Genomic DNA, 13,868 nt, shown 5'->3' with positions numbered 1-13,868 from the left:
CTACCGGTGCACGCCCACACGCTCGTCACCTAGCATGTGTGTCACCTCATTTATCAAAACAATACAAAATACCGGGGTTTTATACTCTCAGTTCCAAATTTACAATGGTTACTTACCTCAAACCGGATGAAATACTACTCCGCGACACCTTTGCCTCTCGCCTCGGCCTTAACTCGCGCCGAATCTACCCAAAATCAGAATCATAACATTAGATTATGCTAAGGGAACGAAGCCCAAGTGAAAATAACCAAATTATACCAAAAATCCTGAAATTGGCCAAACCCGACCCTCGGGCCCACGTCTTGAAATTCCATAAAAATGACATCAATAGAATCCTTATCCTACCACGAGTCTATTCATACCAAAAGCATCGCAATAGGACCTCAAATGGCCCCTCAAATCCCCACTCAAAGTTCTCCACTATCAAGCCCTAATCCCTCAATTTTCTTCCTTAATTTCCACTAATAGCATGACTAAACAATGGAAAAATGGTCATAAACTCAAGTAATGAAGCTTAGGTAACTTATCCAACTGATATTCTTTGATTTCCCTTTGAAATTCATCGCCCTAGCTCACTTCCCGTCTTCAAAAATGGAGAACTTAGCAAATATTCGCGAATGAAACCTTATATATTTTCTAACCCAGGCATTTCGCACCTGTGGGCCAATTTTCCGCTTCTGCGGTCCTACCCACCGCACTTGCGAAAATGACTAAAAACCTCAGGACCGCACCTGCGGTCATTCTCTCGCACCTGCGCAATCGCAGATGCGTCCATAAGTCCGCTTCTGCGGCTCCGCCTAACTTACCTCTCGACCACTTTTGTGGCTTGCTTTAGCATCTGCGGGAGTCGCACCTGCGGCCTCCCAACCGCAGATGCAGCTATGACAGCAACCATAAGACTTCAGCTGCCAAACTTAACTCCAAAATCACCCGTCAACCATCTAAAATCACCCCGAGGCCCCCGAGAGCTCAACCAAATGCACGACTAGTCATATAATCATATCCCAACTTATACAAATCTTCAAAATACCTCAAACAACATCGAATCAACCAAATCACATCGGATTCAAGTCTAAGGTTCCAAAATCTTCCAAATTCCGCTTTTGATCAAAAAGTCTATCAAACCGCGTCCGAATGACCTGAAATTTTGCACGCACATCCCAAATGACACAATGGACCTACTAAAACTCTCGGAATTCCATTCCGACCCCTATATCAAAATCTCACATATCAACCGGAAAATGCCAAAATTCCATTTTCGCCAATTCAAGCCTAAATCTACTCCGGACCTCCAAATCTCATTCCAATCACGCTCCTAAGTCTCAAATCATGTCCCGAAGCTATCCGAACCCTCAGAATTCACATCCGAGCCCTTATTCACATAAGTCAATATCCGACTACAAGAAATCAGACTTTTTGCAGCGCCTAAAATCGCCACTATAAACATTTTGTGGCGACTACAGGGTTGCTGCAAGTAAACCCGTAACTAAATGTTATTTGTGACGACTTCTTGAGGTCGCCACAAAAAATGCACATGTGGCAATTTTACTCGCCCCAAAAAATAAGGAAAAGTTCGCCAAAAGACTGTAGGCCACTACAGATAAAGTCCTTAGTCGCCACTAAAAATTGTAACACTCTCAGTGGCAACTCTTAATCGCCACAATTTCCTGGGTTTAGTGACGACCATAGTCGCCACCAATTGTATTTGTCTTTTTTAAAAAAAATAGCTCCAACAATATTACTACCAATATTGCACAAAGGTAATAGGGCAACTCATCAACATTAGAAGAGACAAAAATAAAGACATTTATCAAACAAAATAACATAGGAAATTTTTAATAAAAATTCATAACATGTTGTAATTGTGCATACACTGAAAACAAAAAGCAAAATAAGATGTCTTCAAGTTTCGCCTTTGCTAGCATCATTTTCTCTTGAAGTCCTGAAACACAGCATACAAGTCCAAGCCGTGAACTCAGAATCCCGAGCCTTGAAAACATACCTGCAATCACCATGATAATGTTTGGAAGTACAGTACATAATTACTTTATCAAAAGTTTCTAGTGAAGGAAAAAAAGTTCCATTCAAGTTAGATATATGCCAAATAAAAATCTAAAGGTTGTTCAAGTCAGGTATATGCTTATCTAAATTCTACATACCTGAAAAAATAAAATTGAATAGCTTGTCATTACATATATCTATTACATACAACTAAACGTCTTTTGTGTCAATTTCCTTTCATAATGACCACAATAAAGCTCATTCATGAATAAATTGTCAACAATGAAGTTAATAAAAATAATTACATGTCAATGAAATAAGCTTTATTAGAAACACAACAGAAGAACATTTATCTTTTACATTAAATTATTATAGCATTTTTATGTTAGTTTTAATAGAGTAACTACGTTTTGCAGTGCATAGCTATATGTTCAAGGACAACAGGCCTCCTAGTACCACATACTCCTGAAACAACCTAGATAATAAAAAATATTTTTGATAATATGAATGAATAGATAAAACAAATTATAACACCCGGGTATCTGAAGATTGGTTAGGAGTAGATCCATACCTTCTATTTCTTCCTTACTCTTCATTTCAAGGTTAAATTTAGATTTTACAAGCATTAGGAACAATTTTCCTTTGAGATTCAATAAGAGACTCAAAGATGTAAGCTTAATAAGTTTGTCAAACTATCTGGCAAAACCAAATTTATCAAGTATGACTGTTGTGGCATGTAGGGGTCCAACTAAACAGGACACTTCAAATATGTAGAATTAGCCAACTACTGTTCGAAAGCCACACTTTCTAACAAATTATTACAAAAATATATATGTGCACTCATGCATAACAGTTATCTTTAAGAAAAAGTCAAATTAGAAAAATAAGAACACGCTCAATAACATAAAGAGAAAAACTGAGAAATGTAACAAACCTCTTGAGTTTCACGATAATGGAGGTGTTATATGTTTAAGAGTCCTGATAAATGGTGCAAACCAAAAAAATCATAATCAGCGGATGCATCTATATTTTATCTAATTACTAAAGTGAGCCACTAAATTTTAACAGAAGAAAAATAAGGGAGGAAAGGTTCAACAAGGTAGTGCTAGGAACTACGTACTAAAATGGTTCATACTTGTCAAGCAGCCAATAATATCTCGCAACAAAGTTGGGTTATCTTCTCCATATGCATAGTAACATGAATTTGTTCTTCATTACCAACCTACACTAAGAAACAAAATAAAATTCATCTTCATGAAATAATTGCAACTTCACCTCAAGATCTTGAAAATTACAGATAGCATTAACTAGGAAGAGAGCACATCCTTCTTATGAGTAGAAAAGAGAAAAGAAAGAAAAATAAGGCAAAGAGAAGAAAATACAAAACAACAAATGTATATCTAAACCATTCTAATATCAGTACATCATCAAAGATCAAAATCTGCAAATACGTTGTGGAGACCATAATTTTTCCTCTCGTGCCACTGGAATTACTCTATAACAAAAAGACAAAGAACAAAGAAGACACTCTAGATGGAGGAAAAAAGGTATAATATATAACCAGATGGAGGGACTAACACCAACATACACAAAAAAGCAACAAAAATAGCAGGTTCATTTTACTAGAACATCTTCAGAAAATTAAAAGAAAAGTTACTATAATCCTACATGAAGTAAAGCTTATCAATCTAGTTAATCTCATAGTGCATTAAATATGAAAGATGAAAATCATTAAGTATACAACTAGTAAATGCCTCACCAAGCAGAGAAGTCCAAACTATTCTACTACAAAAACTTCACCATATCTCTCACAAACACAATTTCACAGCCGCCCATCTAAAAAATTAACAGGTTCATATAGTAAGAAAGACTGCACTAAGTACATCTGAGAATAGAAAGTAACAAGAAATTTTAAGTAAACGAGATTCGTTCAATAAAATAGTTTTGGCATCATAACATGTTATAAGATGAGGCAGTAGATGGACAGAAATAACATATGAGACATAACCATTTTGGGATTAGAACAATACAAGCTGAAACTATTGTAACTTACCTTATGCATCTTGTGGTGATGAAACTCTTGAGAAATCTAGTAACGAGGAGACGAGCTCCTATTTCTGTCCAGGTAGGTACTGTGTTTGGGATAGTTCAGGACACTATTGGTTCTCCTAAGCAGACCCAGTGCAGCAATCATGCCTGCTTGAGAATGAGAAAAAGTAGATTATTATCGACACACTGTTTTGTTCTCATGGATTTTCTTTCTCCTTTTGCTGAAAACTTAATGTGTATTATTATTTTCTGTTCGCTTAGGAACTTGTCTCATGCTTCAAGTTAAAATCTATTAAGCTTGCCAGCAGAAATGGTACTACCTTTAGTCTATCCTCATTGAAGCCATAACTTGAAAGTATTTCAATAAATATAACATCAATAAGCGGTAAAAGCTAAAGTGGTTATCTTTTAAGTTTGAGTTGGAGGAACTAGTGAAAATGTAACACCAGTACAATTAGTATAGCATGTTACAAGGAACATTCATTTTGAAGCAACTCAGTAATTTGTATAGAAAAGGATTTATACCTTGATATGCTCTACAAAATCATATTCCACTCTTTCCTTGGATTTGATCTAGCTCGAATGAAGCTGTTGATGCAGCAACTGAGGGTAAAGGGTGGCCCGTGGTCCACATAAGCATTGTATGTTCAAGTGTGTGAGGAGGATTAAGAGCTACACAATAAGGTCGCGCTGTCTCACCAAGATTCTGTAAGTTTACTTTCAAAGAAAAGAGGCCAGTTAACAAGAAAAAAGACTTTTGTGCTGAAGAACATTACAAATGGTTCTGATGCATCGCACACCTGAAGTATATTGAGCCAATATGTCACACATGCTTTATCGTTCATTGTTCCACGAAAATTTCATGCACCTCATGCTGCTGGGTTGCGAGACAGGAAAGTTGTCTCAATGAAGGTAATATTACTGTCGTAGAGGAATAGAAATAAGTGTTCATTTTGACATCCTAAAATCTTTGTAACACTATGGTTCAAAATACCAACTCACTTCTTTCAAATAAAGCAGCAAGAGAAGAAATTATGAATATTTATCAAGAAGATGCATTCTCTTCAACATTATATTCAGCATTTTGCACGGTGTTCATGAGTAGAATTCATTCACTAATTTCAGAGGCAGTTGCTAACTCTATTTCTTCCTTCAGAAAGCACTTTCAGATTAACCTTAGAAATTTAGTCGGTTGAGTTGTTAACCAATACATAACAAAATGGCAAATTTGAGAAGAAATCACTAGATCGAATGAAATTGCGATTATGATAATTCTTACCACCTGAACTTGCTTTAGACATTAAACCAATAGAACATATTAATGAGAATTAATACTGAAACAATAATAAAAATCAGTAATTACTTAAACCTCAACATAAAACTAACTGAAGCTTACCTAATGAAAGAAGTAGCAATCGAACAGAGAAACAACAAAAAATTAGACCCTCAGTAGTTAATATCCTCACTGACTGGAGCGCAAATTAGCTCTTTTCCTTGAAAAAATGAGAAATTCTACTTTTGCTTTGCAAAAGCATGAATTCTTTACCTTTTTTTCCTTTTCTTCTCAACATATATGAATCTAAAACTTATATGTACAGTAAAACATAAATCAAAACAAAAAATTAAACCATTAAAACAAGAATTGAGGAAAATCACTACACTCCTAAACATGCATTAACCCTAGCAAACGGTAAAGAGAAGAAAAACTTGAAATATCGAAATTAAGCATGCATTCTCGAAAAGTAGTTTACCTTTACCCTTAGCAAACGATTTAGAAGAGGGATTTGAGAAAATAAGGATTAGCACATAAAAGTATTGGGGGAAAGGGGCATTTTCAGCCGATGAAGAGACCTCACCTTGTCCTAATTTGTGGAGAGAGCTATGAGAGAGACTGAGAATAAAGGTATTTAGCCGAGGGACTAAAATTTGTGGAGGGAGACTAAAATTTGTGGCCTAAAATTTTGTTATTCGCGGGAATCGAAAATTTTCACCTAGAGTGGCATGTACTAGCAGCGACTCCTTAAAATCTGCCACTGATTGTGGAACTTTTTGTAACGACTTGGACCTTGTCGTTGCTAAAACTGCAACTTTTAGCAACAATTAGATTACTCGCCACTAAATCCTTAATTTTAGGTGCGACTTTTATTGTCGCCACTAAAAGTAGCTTTTCTTGTAGTGGCTACGAGGAGGCTATTGGTAATTCCATAAAATATTTACATCTAATTTTATCGAACTATATTTATATATGTTAATTTAGTTAACACGTTTTATTATATTTGTAGGGAAAAAATATGGGAGGAAGATGACTTATGATGAGTTCTTCATGGAGACTCATATCCGGAAGAAGAAGGCACCGACAGATCCAAGTAGATGGGTCGAGGACCGGGCACAGACTGCATATGTAAGTTTCATAACTACTATAAATATTTACAATATTATATAGTTAATAATTTTCTATCTTCTAAATAAAAGGTCGGTACAAGATTAAAGTGGAGGAGCACACTCAGAGCTTGCCACCGAATGAGCAAGACGAGCGACCACCCCTTTCAGATGAAGAAGCGACGAGGATATAGTTGGGTGTTGTCGGTGGTCCTAAAAAGGGGATAGCATACGACCTTCCAGAGAGATCATTTCGGCGCTACAAGGCTGGATTGCAAGGTATAGGGACTTCCGCCCAAGGCGAGGCAATTGATAGGTCGACTATCTCGTCTATGGAACAGAAGATCGCAAAGCTGACAGCAGAGCATAAAGAGACAAAGGCTAGAGAACAAAACAGAGATGAACAATTTGGTACCCTTCAAGTTCATCTAGAAAAGAGGGACGAACAATTTAATCTCTTTCAAGGTCAGCTGGCCAATCTTCTTGCTATGGTGCTTTCCCCATTCCCCGGTCTCCTGAGCCTTCCCCGTATGCTAATCCTTCTCGTCGTGATCTTTCGAACCATGCTGACGATGAAGGTTCTAGTAGTGAATATGGAGATGATGCAATATAAAACACTCATTGAATGGTATGTATTGCTAAACAAAGTATTGAACTTGTCAATATTTAATTGGGACTAGTTTTGAATGATGATTGTATTGTTGATATTATTTTGTTATTGAACATTTGTATAGTTGTTGTTGTGGTTGTTATTAGCGTTGTTGGTGAATTGTTGTTGTTGTTGTTAGATAATTGTTGTTGTTATTGTTAGTTAATTGTTGTTGTTGTTGTTATTAGTTAATTGTTGTTGTTGTTGTTATTAGTTAATTGTTGTTATTGTTGATTAATTGGTTGAATGGCAGCAATATGATGCTGCCATTATAAGATGGATATTGGTTGTAATTGGCAGGTGGTGTAACTTAAAAGCAGACATTTTCTGCCCAATTTTTACCCAGAAAACCGACCGAAATTTATCGGCATTTTTTTTTTGCCCAGAAATTTTCGACCGAAATCGATCGGAAATTATGAATTTAAATTTATTTATTGAAATAAATTAACAATTTATTACAATTTATAAATAATTATATATTTCGGTCGGTATTTGAAAATTAAATAATTTTTTATTATTACCAACCGATTTCGGTCGGTAAATGATGTTTGACAGTCAGTCAACGCTTTGAAAATACCGACCGATTTCGATCGCAACACGTTAGTGACCATCATTTTTCCGACTAATTAAAAGCGGTCGGAAATTGGTTGATTTTTTATAATTTTTGACCAATTTCGGTCGGTTTTCTTGGACGAATTTAAGCAGTTTTTAGTAGTGATAAGGAAGCATCACAACAAATTATTTCTTGTTTTTTCATTTATTTTGATTCTCCGTTTACCTTATTATAACCAAAAAATGACGGAATTCTTTTTATACATTTAAAAAAAAGGAGAAGCCGTACCTCGTGTTGTTTGTCACGATCCAATTCATACCAAGAAAAATATGCTTTAGTCGTTCCAAGAGAAGATGATATATTTAGCTTGGCCATGTCAGCAAACAGACATCACTCTGTTCCTTTGATGAGGTTGGGGCGGCTACAGGATTGTACGTCATTTGACGAATTACTTGTTTGCTTTTAATAATATGAAAAATTTATTTAAGCAAAAACACAAGAAACGGCGATTAAAGAGTGGAACTAATGCAGATTGCCAGAATCCAAACGTGCCTTCAAAGAAGTCTTTATGATTTCTTTTTATGAAATTATGATGGACAATTTGCATAAAACTGTTGATTTCTGTAAAGTTCTCAATTTAGTGGGAGTAGATGCTCTCTTCAATTCCAAAATGATCAGTAAATTATTGAAAAGGAGAAGTACCAGGAGATTTCTCTACTTTTCTGTCATGAGCTTGAAATTCATTTCCATAATGTCTGTTTCCAAAAAATGTTCCTTAACTTTTTCATTTGTGGTCATACATAGCAGTTAAGTCTGAACACTACTTATTTAAAGTTTCACGTACAATGTCAAATTGTGTAATAATTCACATCGATTAATGCATTCTTCCTCTCAATATCTCATAACAAAGAGTTCTATAATATACGGTGAAAGAGACGTAAATTAAAATTTGCATGAGAGCAATTTTTGTATTCAAGATCACCAAAAGTAGACATGCAATAGTTTGTATACTTTTACTTTTTGATTCGAGAGGACCAACCATTGTATTGAGTTTAATTAAGCTAGTGTTTAACCCAAAAGATATTGAAACCTTTTCGATTAAATTAATTAAGGAAAATGAAGTGGTAAATCTTAGTCAAACGTAATAAACTCTAAATCTATAAACAAATCATAAAATAATGCATAAGATGAAATAGAGGTGATCAATTTTATTGATGCTTTTCATTTTGCCTCCCATTGATCGATGGAGAAAACCATTATACATATTCCCTGGGAGATTGTTTTTTCTCTCTTTTACTATGACGGTTACAGAGGAGAGGAAAGAGAAAGAGAAGACCCCCCCATTCTAGGAAGGTTCACTTCCTATATATAGCTATGGAATCCTTGTTGCGTTCTCGGGTCAACACACTTTCATACCACGTCCGCCTTCGTCATTCCCTGAGTGTTTCTTTCCGAATTGTCGAGTTTTGTGAGCTCGGGGTTTGGAGCAAATCATGTCGTCATCCACTGTCTCGCCACTTGGACGGGATCTCGGATGGGCCGACCGTAGCGGTCAAATTTTGACCAATACAGTTAGTCCCTCCGTCTGCCGGGGTCGTACTTGTCGGGCCTGGTAGACGGATTATGATTGCTACATATCTGCCTTTTACTCGAAAGAACTTTGCAAATCCTCTTTTCTCCTGGCACTTCGGATTTTAATTTTCTTCGGTTAGGCAAGAACTTTCGTCTCTCCCTTTCTTTTATCCCTTTGTTTTATCAAATCGACACAAATAGATAGAGATTCTTCTCGTGCTGACTTCCCTGCCACAATTCCGGTGCCGGAAAGCGATGTTCTGATCACTGGAGGAGCAGAAGTGGTGGAAGATGAGGAGGTCCCATCGGTGGCTGCGATCTTGCCTCGTCCTGAGAGAGCATGGAATGATTTCCACAGTCCCGCCAGGGAGGAGCCGAAACCTACTCCCTCTATTATAAATGAAGTGGGGATCGTAGAATTGAAGGCTAAGTAGGGAATCCCTCGCTATGTCGAAATACTACCAGCGGTGGGGAATGACATAGTCCACTTCGACCACCCAGGGTATTGCGCGTTCTAGGCCTACCCATTTATTGTGGGATACATGCTTCCTCTCCCTCTCTTGGTGGTAGATTTTTGCCGCTTTTACGAGGTGTGCCCAGCTCAACTTTCGCCGTACCTGTACAAATTGTTCCTCATGCTGCTCAAGTTTGCGGAGCTTGCAAGTCATGAAATCACTTTGGAACATATGCTCAATATCTTTCGCCCCTCAACTCATTCGTGGTACGATGATTCACATGCATCACTGAGGGTCGAAGAGTCTAGTGGTGAAGATGGACGACAGGACCAACCGTCGCTTCCACGAGAACTACTTCTATGTGTGGACCAAGCACCTTGTGGCGGAGCCTACGGGGTTCCCTGAGAAATGGAACTTCGCACGTAAGTCTCTATACTTTTTGTCGGAGTGATGTTTGACCGCTTTCCATTGGGTAGCACTAAACTGTTTACGTTTTTACAGCCGCAAAACTACCCCTACACCTATTGATGGTATCCATGAGTGGATGAGCGCCATCCTTCCTCATACAACGGGGATCCGTACATGGTCATCCTTCTATGAGAGATATGGATGCAAGCCCCTTACTGGTGAGTGAGACTGTTTTTGTTGGCTATTCTTTCCCTCTTTCCTTTTACTCGGTTTCTTACATGATGTTCGTCGATGCCAGGGAGAGTGCGGAGAGCGAGAGCTCCTCCATTGACTTTTTGTTAGTCTATACCGTCTGCTCGCCCTGCTTCACTGCCTACTGCTCGACCTTCGTCGAGGGCCGCGTTAGTTGAGTCTACGGCTGTGGCCATACACATAGAGGCCGCCCCTCAAACTGAAGTTCCGACCCATATTGCCTATCCATCGAGTGAATCCTCCCATGCCGAGAAGGGAGAGGGGCCATCCAAGAGCCGACGAGTAGAGTTCGAATCGGCCTCTCCGGTCGTGATACATCTGGAGGAAGACCTTTCATTTGATGGGGTCTGGGGCGGGGATTGATACCACTCCGCCCGTGGAGACAGAGCCAGCCGTTGTAGCTGCCCCATCAACGAAGGTCCCTGCCGCTATGATCGATCAACAACCTATCACAATGGTGGGTCAGATTTTTGAGGCCGCTATTACTGTTGTGTACGGGCCTTCGTCCTTGGTGCCTAGTCGTGCTTCCTCCTCGGCCGCTGGAAGGGGAAAGGGTGGCGTGGTCGATGACTACAAATCTAAGTCTGACCTTAATCCTGATAATGTTAGGATATTTGAAGAGGGTCTTACCTGCTCGGTGGTTCATGCGGGAGGCCCGTCCCGTATTTTTAAGATATCATCGGATATTAACCTCCTGGGGGACATGATAAGTAGGGATATTAACGAGTTTCATGCTTCTTTTCCTATGATTTGATTATAAATTGTTACAAAATAGTCCCAAAAAGCTCATAAGTTGTGCTTGATTGCAGGTTTGATCGACAAAGTGATGAAATGTCAAAGATCCACTCAAAAGGAGTGAAACCTGCTCAAGTATCAAAGACAAAGTGAACTGAGGCAAACAAGCCTAGTACGGACTGCACAAAGTCGAATGCGGCCGCACTAGGTGATTCAGAGAGATGGAAAAACCAGGCTTCAGGCAACGTGGCCGCAGTACACATTGCGCGGTCCACAGTGAAGGTTCTGCAGTAGCACTACCTTTTTGTGCGGTCTGCGGAAGAGAGATTTAGAGAGATGGAAAATGCCAAAGTTCAAGCCATGCGGTCCGCGGTCATGATTGTGCAGACCATGCCAGCTGCCTCCCCGGCTGCGGTCCATTCTACGCGATCCGCGGAGCCTAAGCTCGGAGAGCCCAGAATTAAAGTTCAAGAGCCTAGTACGGCCGCGGTCCATTTTATGCGGCCCGCACTGACCCCGCAGGGGTATTTTTGTCCAGTTTTTCTAGTCTAGTATAAATAGAACATTTTACCATTTTTAGGTCATCAGTTAATTCCAGAACATAGCTGTGCTCGTGAGAAGCTATTGTGTAGCCATTTTTGTCATCTTAACTTAGATTTTACGATAGATTCTCTGTATTTACATTAGCTTTTAAATTAATATGTCTTGTTATTCATCTATTTCTCTATTTTCTCCTTCAAGCATGAATAGCTAAACCCATTAGCTAGGGTTGTGGCTCAACCCTAGTGTGTGTAATTGATGGGTATTGCCATCTATTATTAGATTGACTATGGGTGTTTGTTATTTGGGTCAATTTTATGGTTTAATCTATGAATTGGTGGTTGTAAACACTGGTTTGTGCTAAGTTGACTTGGCTCTTCTTGAGAAAGAGAGCCTAAGTCTTCAAAATTGACCCAACAAGGAATTGGGATGGACTCAAGAGAATTGATAGTCCCAGTTAAAGGGTTAAACCTCGAGAGAGTAATTACCCAACTTGAACCCTAGTTGCTTGAGCTAATTCGCCTACCCATTTGGTGTCGATAGAGTCAATTATGCAAAACTACTCTCTCTACCGAGAGGTGTGAGAGTGAGTAAAATTGTGCAACGGTTATAGCATATTTCCCCAATCATGTCAATCGAACCTTAGAAGTATTTACCCGTCAATTAGCCACCTAGGTGAAAGTCACTACCTTAGTGCCTTTCTACCCATTAGATTCAACTCTAGCAATTTTCTTATTAGCATAATTTAGTTCTAATTAGTGATTGATAATATTAGTTTGTTAAAGAAAATTCAAAAGATGTTTGGAAGTGATATTTGGAATAATTACACGACTCTAGTCTAGATAGATACTCGATTTCATTCCTATCTCTCTGTGGAAATTGATCCCGACCCTCATATCGGGTAAAAACTATTGCGACCCTCTCTTCCTACTTTTTAGTATTGTGGAGTTGGCAGCGATCACTTTTTGGCGCCGTTGTCGGGGAGCTAACGGTTTTGGCTATCTATTTAGTTAGTTTTGTGTATTGTTCTTCTTTCCTTCTTTGTTACTTACTTGTTTGTGTCATTACTCAGGTCCCAACATTGCTTTAAACAACGCTAATGATCCTCTTGGAAATGTGATAGCGGGGGAGGAGGTAGATGATATTGAGCAAGATGAGGTGCATCTTGCACCTCAAGGTCAACGAAGAGGTCGGAATGCCAATGCAAATCCAAATGACAATATTCTAGACCCTCCCCCGGTTCCTCCAAGAGCGGCTCCAAGAGTATTACCGAATCAGAGCTATGCAAGTGCTATTGTCCCACCCCGAATTCGGATGGGCAACTTTCAGATAACCAATGTGATGTTGACCTTACTTGAGCAGCGTGGGTACTTCACGGGCGCTGCAAATCAAAATGCCTACAAACATCTCAAGGGGTTCGTAGATACATGCTGGGGGAGCAAACAGACGAATGTATCCGAGGATGCATTGAGATTGAGACTTTTCCCGATCTCACTTCGGGGAAAGGCATTGGATTGGCTCGAAAGACTCCCCAACCATTCCATCACAACTTGGGATGAGTTGACGGATAAGTTTATTGCCAAATTCTTCTCTCCTAGTCATATGGTGGCACTTCGAGATGAAATATTAGCCTTCAAGCAAGAGCCAATGGAACCTTTGCATGAGATTTGGGAGCAGTATAGAACGATGGTGAAGGAGTGCCCAAATAATGATATGACCGAGGCTATGATCCAACAAACCTTCCACCGGGGTATAAATACTACAAATCAATGCATTGTTAACCAATTGGCCGGGGGCAATTTTATGAAACTTTCTTATGAGGAGGCATGTGATGTACTTGATGAAATGGCAGACACTTCTTCAGCATGGCAGAGTAGAGCAAATGTGCCTCAAGGTGACCCTACGGTTATTCATTTGCACAAGGAATTACATGATCACGGGCAAGCGATATATGAGCTTACTACTACGTTGAATCAATTGGTTAAGGCATAGTTGCAACAAGTTCAGAATCCTCGCCAAGTGAATATCATAGAGGGTGTTAGTATGCTTGTCAGCAAGAGAAGGCAAAGGAGGCAACAAAATCAAGGAAATTCTGAGCAATTTGTTGATGAATATGATGGATGTAAAAATGATGGTTATGATGACTAAAGTGAAGAGGTACAATATGTCAACAACTATCAAGGCAATAGAGGCAACTCTTCAAACCAACAATGGCGACCCCAAGGAAAGTAGGGCAATCAACAACAAAGTGGTGAAAATTGGAACACCAACAACC

General features: G+C 38.9%; 1 long non-coding RNA gene across 4 annotated transcripts; it reads right to left on the bottom strand.

Annotated features, from left to right (window-relative positions):
- Positions 1 to 1,798: 1,798 nt before the first annotated feature.
- Positions 1,799 to 6,036, bottom strand: LOC104242811 (uncharacterized). 4 transcript variants are annotated; one of them, XR_011406148.1, is made up of 7 exons: positions 5,907 to 6,036; positions 4,851 to 4,971; positions 4,576 to 4,756; positions 4,055 to 4,197; positions 3,122 to 3,223; positions 2,936 to 2,979; positions 1,799 to 2,002 (listed from the first exon to the last, which is right to left on the bottom strand). It is a non-coding gene; the product is annotated as an uncharacterized lncRNA (long non-coding RNA). The 4 variants fall into 4 exon arrangements; XR_011406147.1 differs by having other exon boundaries at positions 3,137 to 3,228; positions 5,907 to 6,005; XR_715081.2 differs by having other exon boundaries at positions 3,137 to 3,228; positions 4,576 to 4,767; positions 5,802 to 5,918.
- Positions 6,037 to 13,868: the final 7,832 nt, after the last annotated feature.

This window comes from Nicotiana sylvestris, chromosome 3 (assembly GCF_000393655.2).
Source record: "Nicotiana sylvestris chromosome 3, ASM39365v2, whole genome shotgun sequence".
Classification (NCBI taxonomy): Eukaryota; Viridiplantae; Streptophyta; class Magnoliopsida; order Solanales; family Solanaceae; genus Nicotiana; species Nicotiana sylvestris.
This window is presented reverse-complemented; position numbering and strand designations above follow the sequence as displayed.